This window comes from Nyctereutes procyonoides, unplaced genomic scaffold (genome assembly GCF_905146905.1).
Source record: "Nyctereutes procyonoides isolate TBG_1078 unplaced genomic scaffold, NYPRO_anot_genome, whole genome shotgun sequence".
In the NCBI taxonomy this organism is placed as follows: Eukaryota; Metazoa; Chordata; class Mammalia; order Carnivora; family Canidae; genus Nyctereutes; species Nyctereutes procyonoides.
In genome coordinates, this window is record NW_026575155.1 from 4,722,207 (window position 1) to 4,733,899 (window position 11,693).

Here is an 11,693-nt window from a genome sequence, read left to right on the forward strand (position 1 = left end):
TTCACATTTTTATTCAATTTGTCTCTACAAAATGTAGATGGATTCAGAGGAATGAAAATGAGTAATCATAAACTTAATCCAGTGGTGACTTCAAATGTAGGTTTGATCTCAGATATTATTTCTTTGCTGAAGCAAATGTACACACCCTCTGAATATGGTTTGCATTTTTTGTGGTCTGACAGAGGCTTTTTATTGTATCCCTGCAAATAGAGAACAGCAATCAGTTTGCTTTCAGCAGGCAGGACCAGTAATGCTTTTGAACCACCCCACTTCAGAAGTGTGCTGATTCTTCAGCCCTCAGGCACAAACTACTCTGCAGACAATTTGACTCTGCATTCCAAAGGACATCATTTTGTCCACTATATTGATAATATGATGGTCATTAGATCCAGGAAACAGAGACTAGAAACTACTCTGAACATCTTGATAAGATCCATGACTGACAGAGGATGGGAAATAAATCCTACAAAAATTTAGGTTGCCTCAGTGACCTGGACTCAGTGACCTGGATGAAGAACAAGTTGTTACATTGTCATAGCAAGAAACACAATACTTACTGGACTCTAGATTTTCATGGCAACATCTTCCTCATTTGGACATGCTACCTGTTATCATTAGGAAAGTGATAAAATGGCTCCTATTTTGAATAAGTTAAGACCAAGAGAAACTTCCGAGATGATCACAAGCTGTTGTACATACTCTGATGTTCCTTGGTCTTTATGAAATGACAGGTTCCATTGTACTTAAAGTGTCTATGGAAGATAAGGATGGTATTTGGAGGCTTCTATAGGTCTGTATATGTGAATCACAACACAAGATCTTAGGATTTTGGAGCAAATTTATGATATCCTCTGTGGATTTATACTATCCTTTGAAGAAACAGCTTCTGGCTCATTATTGAGCTCTTGACCATGGGACACCAAGTTACCATGTGACCTGAACTGCTCATTATGAACTATAGATATTGTCTGGGTTTCTAAGCCACAAATATGAGTATACACAGCAATTCCTCCATCATCACATGAAAGTAGTATATATGAGATTGGGCTTGAATAAGTTCAGAAGCAAATAAATTATAGAGGCAAGTAGATCAGATTCCATGGCTTCCACCCTGCAGAGTTGTCTTTCTCAATATACATCTATGGATAGATGCAATTTTCCCTGTTGAAGGAAGAAAAATATTAGTCCTGGCTAACAGATGGTTTTGCCAATATAGTGGCATCACATAATAAAAATGGATGGTTGCAAGACAACAGTGCAAATCATACATGGCCCTAGAGGATAGTAGTACAGGAAAATTATCAATTTTTTCAAGCATAATGCCCAGATCAATCTATCTCTCAAAATTTAAGTGTACATAAAGGTGCATGATATCTACAGAGCCAATATCCCTAAATAAAAAATTAATAGTAATGACCTCTGTCAGATTCAACCTCAAAAAGACCCACTCTATGTTCCTATGAACTTGGAGGCAAATAAGATTGTCAAAGTTTTTCCCATCTGCAAAGAAATGTGCACATTCTTTTGTAGGTATAGGGTAATAATTAGACAACTTTTTGAAGAAACAGAGAAAGGGAAACTATATATGCATCAAAGCGATATTATTTTTGAGAGAACGCAGCAATACAAAAACCACAAAGTAAAATGTGATTGGAGTGGGTGGTAGTTTGGACAGAAAATATATTATTTGCTCCTAAGATTTATATAGATAACATCCCAGCTGTGTTGATTAAATCTGCATATAAGATGAAGGGTATTATTAGCAAAATCATCGGAGGAAAAAGGCATTTGCCTTCTCCACGTGATGTCATGCAGCATGGTTACAAAGGTTAAATTCAGCATCAGTGTGAGCAAGGTCATTGAATTCAGCATTTTTTTTTTCATTTAAAGCTCATCAACTATTTGGGAAGATCTAAGCATACAAAGAAAATAATCTCAACTTTAATGCATATGTGGCCTTTTTTTATCTTAAAAAATGTGATTAATGAGATTTTTTTTAAGTTGAAAGAGAGAGAGCATGTGTGCTTGAGTGGGGAGAGGGACAGAAGGAGAGAATCTCAAGCATGTTCCCCACTGAGTATGGAGCTCAACACAGACAGAGCTCAATCCCATGACTCTGAGATCATGACCTGAGCCAAAATCAAGAGTCATATGCTTAACCAAATGAGCCATCCAGGCATTCCATGATTAATGAGATTTTTAAATATAAATTGGTCTATCTGTGGATGTCAGGAGGATCCGCAGTTTGCCACACCTACACTACGGCTGCATAAAAGACGCTAGTTTTTAATATTTTTACTTGCTACATTTACTCTTTTCTCTCAGGCTAAAAGCTTAAATTCTGACAATATACTACCACAGCAACTATGATAGAGATCTGGGCTCTGGGTGTGGTTATGCCTGTGACTTTGGTGCCTTGAGAATTTGGGGCTGTGGCTGTAGATGTGGCTGTGATAGGTATGGATTTGGCTGCTGACACTAAATTGTTACTTGTCCCTGGGCATCAACTGAATAATAGCTGCTTTTAAATCTATCCTCTTGTGTGACAGCAATTCTGTCCCACAGAATCTTTTTATTCACCTGTTTTAGTCAATTTGCATTGTTTTTTTTTAAAGATTTTATTTATTTTTTGTTCATTAGAGGCACAGAGACAGAGAGAGGCAGAGACACAGGCAGAGGGAGAAGCAGGCTCCATGCAGGGAGCTCGACATGGGACTCCATCTGGGGTCTCCAGGATCACGCCCTGGACCGAAGGTGGTGCTAAACCACTGAGCCACCGGGCTGCCCTCAATTTGCATTGTTAATAATCCAATTTAATTCCAGGCAACCAGTATAGATTATTATATTCATGATATATCCACTTCTGTGTCCTAGATTAACTACATTTTTCTCTTTCAACCTGATATTTCTTTCATAATTATTTGGTGTATTTCATGAGTAGGAAACTCTAGGTTCATTTTTATTATTATTATTATTAAACTTACTCTGGCGTAGCCAATGTTGCATTTGCCTTTTCTTTTCTTTTTCTTTTTTTTAATTCATTACTTAAGGACACCTGGGTGGCTCAGTGGTTTAGCAGCTGCCTTCAGCTCAGGTTGTGATCCTCAGGTCCTGAGATCGAGTCCAATGTCAGGCTCCCCACAGGGAGTCTGCTTCTTCCTCTGCCTATGTCTCTGCCTCTCTCTGTGTCTCTCATGAATAAATAAATAAAATCTTTAAAAAATTAAATAAAATAAAACTCCTTATTCACTTGTTCAATAAATGTTTATTAAATAATTGATACATGAGACTCCCTGTTAGGTCCTAGGGTTACAGATGTTAAAAGATGTGTTAAGTTGGAAAACAAGTACATAAACAAGCGTGAATACTACAGAGGGGAAGCCTCGTGTCTGCATCCAAAAAAGAGAGATCTCAGATCAAATGGAGGACAAAATATGTTCTCATTAAACATTACATTTGAATTAATTCTTGATGGAGGAGAGCTATATGAAGGAGGCAACATGTGTGACGAGCAGGGTGAACAGAATGTGTGCACACATGGAAAAAGTATTGAATTGCAGAGCTGGAAACTGATGTTATCCCTAGAGAGTAATGGACAAAAGAAAGTGGCAGAAATTTAGGCCCTGAGCAGGTAAGGAAAATCAGAACATCGAAGCCATATATCTCTTGCTTTAGGTACACTAGATACTGTGATATTTTCCCCTAGAGACTTATGTTTTATAAAAATCATTATGGCAGCTAACTGAAAGTTGGCTGAGGAGTATGGCTATAGAACCCAAGACCATTCAAGAGGCTATTCAAGTAGTTCTTAGTTCAAGAGGTCTAAAATGTAAAGAAGCAGCAACTAAGATCCTAAATAGAGCCTCACCAAATAGGCATTTAAGAAATGTTAAAGGTTTTGTTTATATGGTATAAAAGTGAAGGATAATAAAGAATAAAAAGGAGTGCAAAATGAGCTCCAGAATGGAAGTTCAGTAATTGATGGATTGTGAAGCTAAGAGCAGATGCACGTTGGGGCTGGGAGCTCTTGAGGGACCATCAGGACGGAGATCTGAAAACTCAGCTGAAATCAGATATACGTTGGTGTTATCTGTGGAAGGCTCAAGTGAAACTATTTAGTGGCAGTGTGCTGTAAAAATCTGGAACTCAAGAGACAACTAAGTTTGAGAATTCAAAGCAGTTGGATAAAGGTGTTAGTAACTTGAGAAATACAGTATCCCAATATTCAGAAGTGAACAGAAGAAAAGGATTGTAGTACAGACAGGCAGTAGGCAAAAGGTAAGTAGTGACTCAGGAAGAAGTTGTCTTGGAGACATCAAGGACACATACATTTCCTAGGAGGGCATTGTCAGCGATCACCTTTTCATTCCAATGTTTATTCTTTCACCAAGTATCTCTAGAGTAGTGACATATATTTTGACACTGAGCTAGATCCTGGCAATTAAACAGCCAATGAGATGAGCACATACTCTGCCCTCATGGAAATTATAATCAAGAGGAGATAATTCCATATCATAAAGGCAATTACAATAAAAGAGGCTTTAGTGATCACTTAGAGAAAGTCTCTCCAGCCCTTCATGTCTGGGAATGGACCCCAAACTCCATTCACATAGTTACCAAAGAAGCAGACATTTTAAATATGATCCCTATGCTCGACTCCAAATCTTGAACAGCTGGACCAGAAAATTCCCAAGATTTGCAAACAGAGACTGATTTTTTTTTTCTACTTAATGGGGCTCTAAGGACTAACATGGGATCTATTAGCAGCTATGTTTTATTCCTCAACAGAGTGCCCATTTAAAGCTCATTTAAGGTACCTACATAAGTAATCCTGACTAATCCCTATGTGCTTTACTCAGAGACACTTGATAGAAAAGCTTGTTTAACTTTTATAGGCTGGCACCTCAGAAGGTGGTCTATTGTCAAGTCTAAATAGGCTCATCACCCCAACAGAACTGGGTGAGTGAGCCTGAAAACCAGCATCACTCTCTAAATTGACACATTGACCTCAAATGCTCTGCTATGTTATGTCATGATTTGCTTATTTACCTCAGTATTACAGAATCCTGATTTGCTCTGCTCTGCATGGAAGTAGATAGAGATGTCATTATGATTGAGACATCATGCAGAATCTATAAGCCATGAGAGTAAGTAAATTCTAACAGGAAACTTAAAACATTCTGATAGTTTGAAAATAGTTGAGCACCATTAGGCACCAGAAGGGACATTTTTGCTAACATAGTGGTAGTGATGAGGAGCTGGAAATGGTCTCTGAAGTAACATACAACATCTCAGTAACATACAATAGCACAGAGCAAAATTTCTGGCTTGGTGGCTAAAGGCAGTGGCAAAAGTTAGGCTTTGACTAGATTGAAAGGAAATGTAGTGATGGCCAGGACACTGAATTTGTTCTAGTCTCTTTTAAACAACCTTACAATTCTAAATAGCTGTGGAAGTTAAATGACATTTGGTTCCCGAGCAGAGAGATTTTATTCCAGTTTCCTACATGGGTTAAAGAGCACTGCAAAGAGATTAGCTGATCTATAGCTCCAAAAAGAACAGCTGAAAACAGTTAAAGCATTAAATGTTTACGTTTATTTACTTGTATATATCTTATGTATTTTATATGTGTATATTCAGAAAGGAAGAGAGGGAGAAATCCATATGCTGGATAATTTATCATATGGTTATCTGGTGGGGATAGCAGTAGCATAGACATAACGTCTTATGTTGGGTGGGTGGGATTAGGAGAAGGTCAGGAAGATGAGAAATAAAGAAAAAATTGAAGCTGAAATGAAAAAAAAATTCCCAAAATGAAGAACGTATCATTTATATACTTATATTTATATGTGTGTGATATATAATAGAGATTGTATCTATTGACTTATAGCATATCCATAATCATATCAGGATAAAAAAGGCAAAGTCCCAATAAATATAGTATGATCCCCTTTTGTTTGAAACCACAAACTCCAAACCCTATATGCACATAACTATTAGTAAAGACAAAAGTGTGTATGGTTGTATGAGGGAGGAGAATGTAATAGAAGGTCACCTGGGAGGGATGATATGTGTGGGCAGTAGGATGGGAAATAATTAACTTGATCATTATACGTATTTGTATTGCTTCACTTATTATTACAAGCATATATTATCTTGTGAATAAAGATAACATCAAATAGAGAAAACATTTAAAAACCAAAAGCACCCTTAATGTAATAGAAAACCAAATCATGCACCCTTACAATTGGAAGAAGCTTTAGAGAACATGGCTTTATTTAACCCTTGCTTGGTTTGCAATTTATTTGTCGGTGTTTACTATAGCTGATTTTAACATTTACTTATAAGCAGTTGGCATTCTACCTTTAATTAATTTACTTATATTTGGCCTACCTTGTTTATATATCCTGAAGAGAAAGGGCTACTTGCTCACAGCTCTCCAAGCAAGTCTTAGCATATAATAGTCACAACACCCAAACAAATGAGGTAAGAGGGATGTAATGATAATGCAATCATAAATTTTTAACGAACATACTAGACTTTAATCCCAGAGAGAGATTTCTTGTCTTTATTAGCACCTAATTCCACCATATTGCAATGGCATATAAGAAGGCCCAAGATTATTTTGGAGACATAACACAATAATTTGAATTTATATGCAGCTGCCCAGAAACAAAACGAGATGCTGTGTAAAGCCCCCCAAGGAGCTGCCTGCTATTATTAGTCAGGTAAGATGACACTTTTATTTACTGACTAAAACACAGTTCCATATTCTGGTGCCCTAATGACCAGACTCATACATGGTTTATTAGCTTTTTCTATAAACTCTGATAGAGACAAAAAAAAACAGGACTACAGAGAAAAGTTCTGGACAGCAAGTGGGAGAAATAAACGACGGTGATCTTCAGGTAACCTAGCTTTCCATCACATTCCTTGGACAGGTGGAAGAAGGAGGTGCACTACCTCAGCAGCTATTGAAAATAGATGATAGGGATCTGAGTGCATGCTAGATGCTTTGTTTCAAAGGTCTTTTCAGTTAACTTTTGGTAGAATACTATAGAAAATCATTGGAGAACTTCTCATATAGAGACTCTGGCTGCTATAATAAGCAATAATCAACCTAATTTAAAAAAATTCTTGACCTGAGATATCACAATATCCTCCCATTTTGAGTGAATCGAGCATTCGTTCATTTGGGGACACAAATATACATTGAGTTGGGGCTGTGTGCATGGTCTCAGTACTTACATGGGCTGTGTGCATGGTCTTAGTATCTATAATTATCCTCATCACTGTATGTTGCACTTTCTCTTGCCATGTTCAGTTTATCTATATATTACAGGTAGCATAAGGAAAGAATACTTATGTTTTTAATTTTTTTCTTTGAGAAACGAAAAAGATATGGGTAAGTCCCTGTGAAGTCAACCATAAAATCAAAAAAAGGAAAATATACAGTGAAAATCTGCAAAATCTTCAATGCCACAGGGAAAAACATAACATGTGGGATATGGGAATTGACTTCCAGTGACCTATAACCCATTTAAACAGACAAGTTTAACACAAAATAGAAAATGTGCTTCAAAATGGTTTATAGCACAGCATAAAGGTAAGTGTGAAATGCAGTATATTATAGACCATAAATGCCACAGTATTCAGAACTCTAGTGAATTTCAGTGAGGAGTGTGATGCTTCATAGAAGGTGAAGGGAGGGGGATTAGGAACAGAACTGGAGGAATGAGAATTATTTAGATTAAGAGAGATTTGAAACTACTGAGCAATACATGTCTGCTTACTACACTGCATCACCTATGACATATTCTTGCCAAAGTATTAACTCTGGATCAAACTAAGACCTAATATCTAGTGTACAATTTATACAAAATTCATGATTTAGAGAAACAAGATAATATGAATAAACAAACAAATCCATATCATAGGGTATTCTATGGGGCAACTGCTGATTTCTTAAAATCAATAGTATCAAATGCTGATTCTGAATTTGAAAGGAATTAAAACACATAGCAAATAAATTCAGTGTGTGGAACTTCTTTGAATCCTCATTTTAGAAAGAAAAACCAAAACACCCATTTTAAACAATGAGGAAAATTTTACTATTATATTAGTTGATATAAAGGAAATATTGCTAATATTGTTAGGTATGATAATGCTATTCTGATAAAGTAAGAAAATACTGTTAATATTTAGAGGTTCATATGGAAATGTTTTATATTATGAAATATCATATCTGATTTATTTTTAGATATTTCAACAAAAAAATCAAATATATCAAAATGTTAACAATTGTTAAAATTATGTGATGAATAAAAAGGTTCAAATTGTTCTATTTTCCTGATGATTACATGTATTACAATGAAAAGTTTATAAAAACAGAGCAAGAAGAGAAAACAGTCATTGGTGAGGCTAAATGACATGAGCAACATCTTATGGGTGAGATGTGCCATGCCTGTTCTCAGGACCACAGAAGTTTTACTAAAGCTGAAGATCTGAGAAAAAAAAAATTGATGAAAGCTAAATTGGGAAAAATAGCCTGGAGTGTTGTTATTGAAGGTGTTAATTATTGGATTTATAATGCCAAAATAGAAAGAGGGGTAGAAGAAACATGATGGAATTTGAGCAAGACAATGTTAAAGGTAGTAAGATTTATTATTATTATTATTATTATTATTAATATTTATTATTATCATCATCATCATTATTTGGTTTGATTCTTTGGGGAAGACTAAATGGGTTATAGGTTTGTGGAATGCATCATGGAATAAAGAAATACGAGGTAGAAGAATAATTAAAGGATTGCTCTGAGAGCCCAATATGTTTTGTTGAAGCAGAGGTTTTAAGGCTATGAATCACAAGAAGAATGAAAAGACAAAGAAGACAGGACACCTCAGATATGAGAGAGTGGAGGAATGGCAAATAAAAAATGGCCATAAATTATTTTAAGATTTCAAGCCATTAGCCATATGAGAAAGAAAGGGGATGAGGTCAATTGTTTGCAGCAAGGCCTGGTGCCATGTATAATGAATCTGATGTTAGGCAATGATATGTGAATATCCTGCAGAACTGAGATTGACTATCAGACTTTTGGCTTTCAAAAATTCTGAGAAGCAGTTTATTCCCTTTCAAACTAATCAAACTCTATGTCAACAAGTAGAATTCAATTCTCTTATAGTCTACCATCATTATATCATCTAAATGAATTTGCGAAATATATAATCAACTATAAAAAGCAATTTTAATTTGCATATGATTGGCCAAAAACATAATAAATCCCTTCTTGGGCAATCATAATTTATTGTTCCTGGGCTTCCAAGTATATGTATTCACTTGTTATTGTCTCCTTTGAATATTATAAAATTGTACTTACTCGATTCATTCATTCATTTCCTTTAATATTTTTGATAGCTATTCATAATGCTTGACCCAACACTAGGATATAGATCAGAAAGATGCATAGAGCATGATCCTCCCTTCACCCATCAGAGACATATATATAAACAAATTATTACAAATGTCTGTATTAGGTGGTAAAAGGGTAGTGGACACAGCAGGAACCAATTAAAAGAGAGATCATTTTTTCTTGGGATGTCATGGTTTATGGGGTCCTGGCTCTTAGAAGATTATTAAAGGATCTGTACAGGTGTTAAGAACATTCTAATCAATTAGCATCGACTATTTTTGTGTTTGTAGCACATTTAACAACTCAGTCCATCTAATAGGCATGACTAGAGCAAGAGATATACTCAATTAAGGTATTAGTAAATTTTTTTTTGGTATTAGTAAATATTTTATATAAATTAAAATTTGTCAACTTATCTGTGAAAGATATAAAGTGAATAGTGTTCTGGGACACACTTGTTGAAAATTCACCCCACACATAAAGACAAGTGGCTTACTAGAATATTAGTGGAATAAAGAAAAGAATATCATAGAAATCTGTAGACAATACACTTATCCAAATTATTCTGTGAAGTCAAAGAGTAACCAGTGAAATGATGGGTGTATGTGGATGCAGGTACCTGGAAAAAGAAAGAAAGAGAAAAGCCCACTGAAAGTATAAAACAGAATGCTATGGAATAAAAGTTTTTATCCTCCAAAAATTTATATATTGAAATCCTAACCTCCAAAGTGATGACGGGCCCTTTGGGAAGTGATTAGGTTATGAGGATAGAATCCCCAATGAATGGTATTATTTCCCTTATAAAAGAGAACCCAGAGAGGGACACCTGGGTGGCTCAGCGGTTGAGCATCTGCCTTCAACTCAGTGTGTGATCCTGGGGTCTGGGGATGGAGTCCCACATCAGGCTCCCTGTGAGGATCCTGCTTCTCCCTCCGCCTATGTCTCTGCCTCTCTGTGCCTCTCATGAATAAATAAATAAAATATTTAAAAAGAGAGAGAGAGAGAGAGAACTCTGAGAGCTCTTAAATTACCCCTTCTGCCATGTGAAGACATAGCAAGATGTGTATGAACCAGGAGGAAGGCTCTCACCAGGTGCCAAACATGCTGGATCCCTGATCTTGGACTTCCCTGCCTCTAGAATGTGAGAAATAAATATGGTTTTAGCCACCCAGTGTATGGTATATTTGGGATAGCAGCCCAAATGGACTAAGACATAATCGGTACCAAAAACTGGGGGTTGCTGCTGTAACAAATACCTAAAACTATGGAAGTGGCTTTGGAACTGGGTAATGAGTAGAGTTTGGGAGAGTTTTGAGGTGCATGCTAGAAAAAGCCTGCATTATTGTGAATGGACCATTTACTGTCAATTCTGATGAGAGCTGAGAAATTTAAAAAAGGAGTGTTATGGAGAAAGCCTATGTCTTCTTAGATAATGCCCAAGCAGTCATGAACAGAAAGTTGGTAGAAATGTGGGTGGTAAAGGACATTCTGAGGAGATCTCAATTGGAAATGAGGAACATATTATTAGAAACTGGAGCAAATTTACAAACCAGCAATGAACTTGGCTGAATTGCATTCATCTTCTAGTGTTTAGTGAAGGGTAGAACTCGCAAGCAATGAAATAGAATATTTGGCTGAAGAGATTCCTCAGCAAAGCGTTGATGGGGTGGTTTCGTTCCTCCAGTCTGCTTTTAGTAAAATGTGAGGAAATAGGCATGACTTAAAGACAGAATTTTTAAGCTAAAAGAAGCAAAACTAAAGACCTGGAAAATCCTCAGCCAAATCACAGAAGGTGAGAACACGGAAGATAAGGCCAGGCAACCATTTGACAGGGGGATTAGTGTGGATCATTCATCTCAACAGAAGCCAGGTGCCACCCTTTCAGACAATGGAAGAATAAACCAAAGACAATTCAGAGACCATCAGGGTACTAGTGCAAGCTCCCCAGGTGGGATGGCAGTGTTAATTCCTCTCCAGTTTAACCAAGCCAGAATGCAACCAGTGTAGCAGGAGAGAGGCCCCTGCAGAGAGCTGCAGTAGGAGCTGCACTCAAGGGAGCCACCACGGGTGCAGGGTCCCTCGGAGCCACAGCATAGCAACAGTAGCCTGGGAGAGCTTCAGAGGTGGAATTACCACCTTGGTGAGTCCAGAGGGCAGAGCACTGAGCCAAAGAATATTTTTCCCAAAATTTAAGGTTTAATGCTGTTTGTCCTATGAGGTTTTGGACTTACTTGGAACCTGTTACCCCTTTCTTCTCTCCTATTTCCCCCTCTTGGAA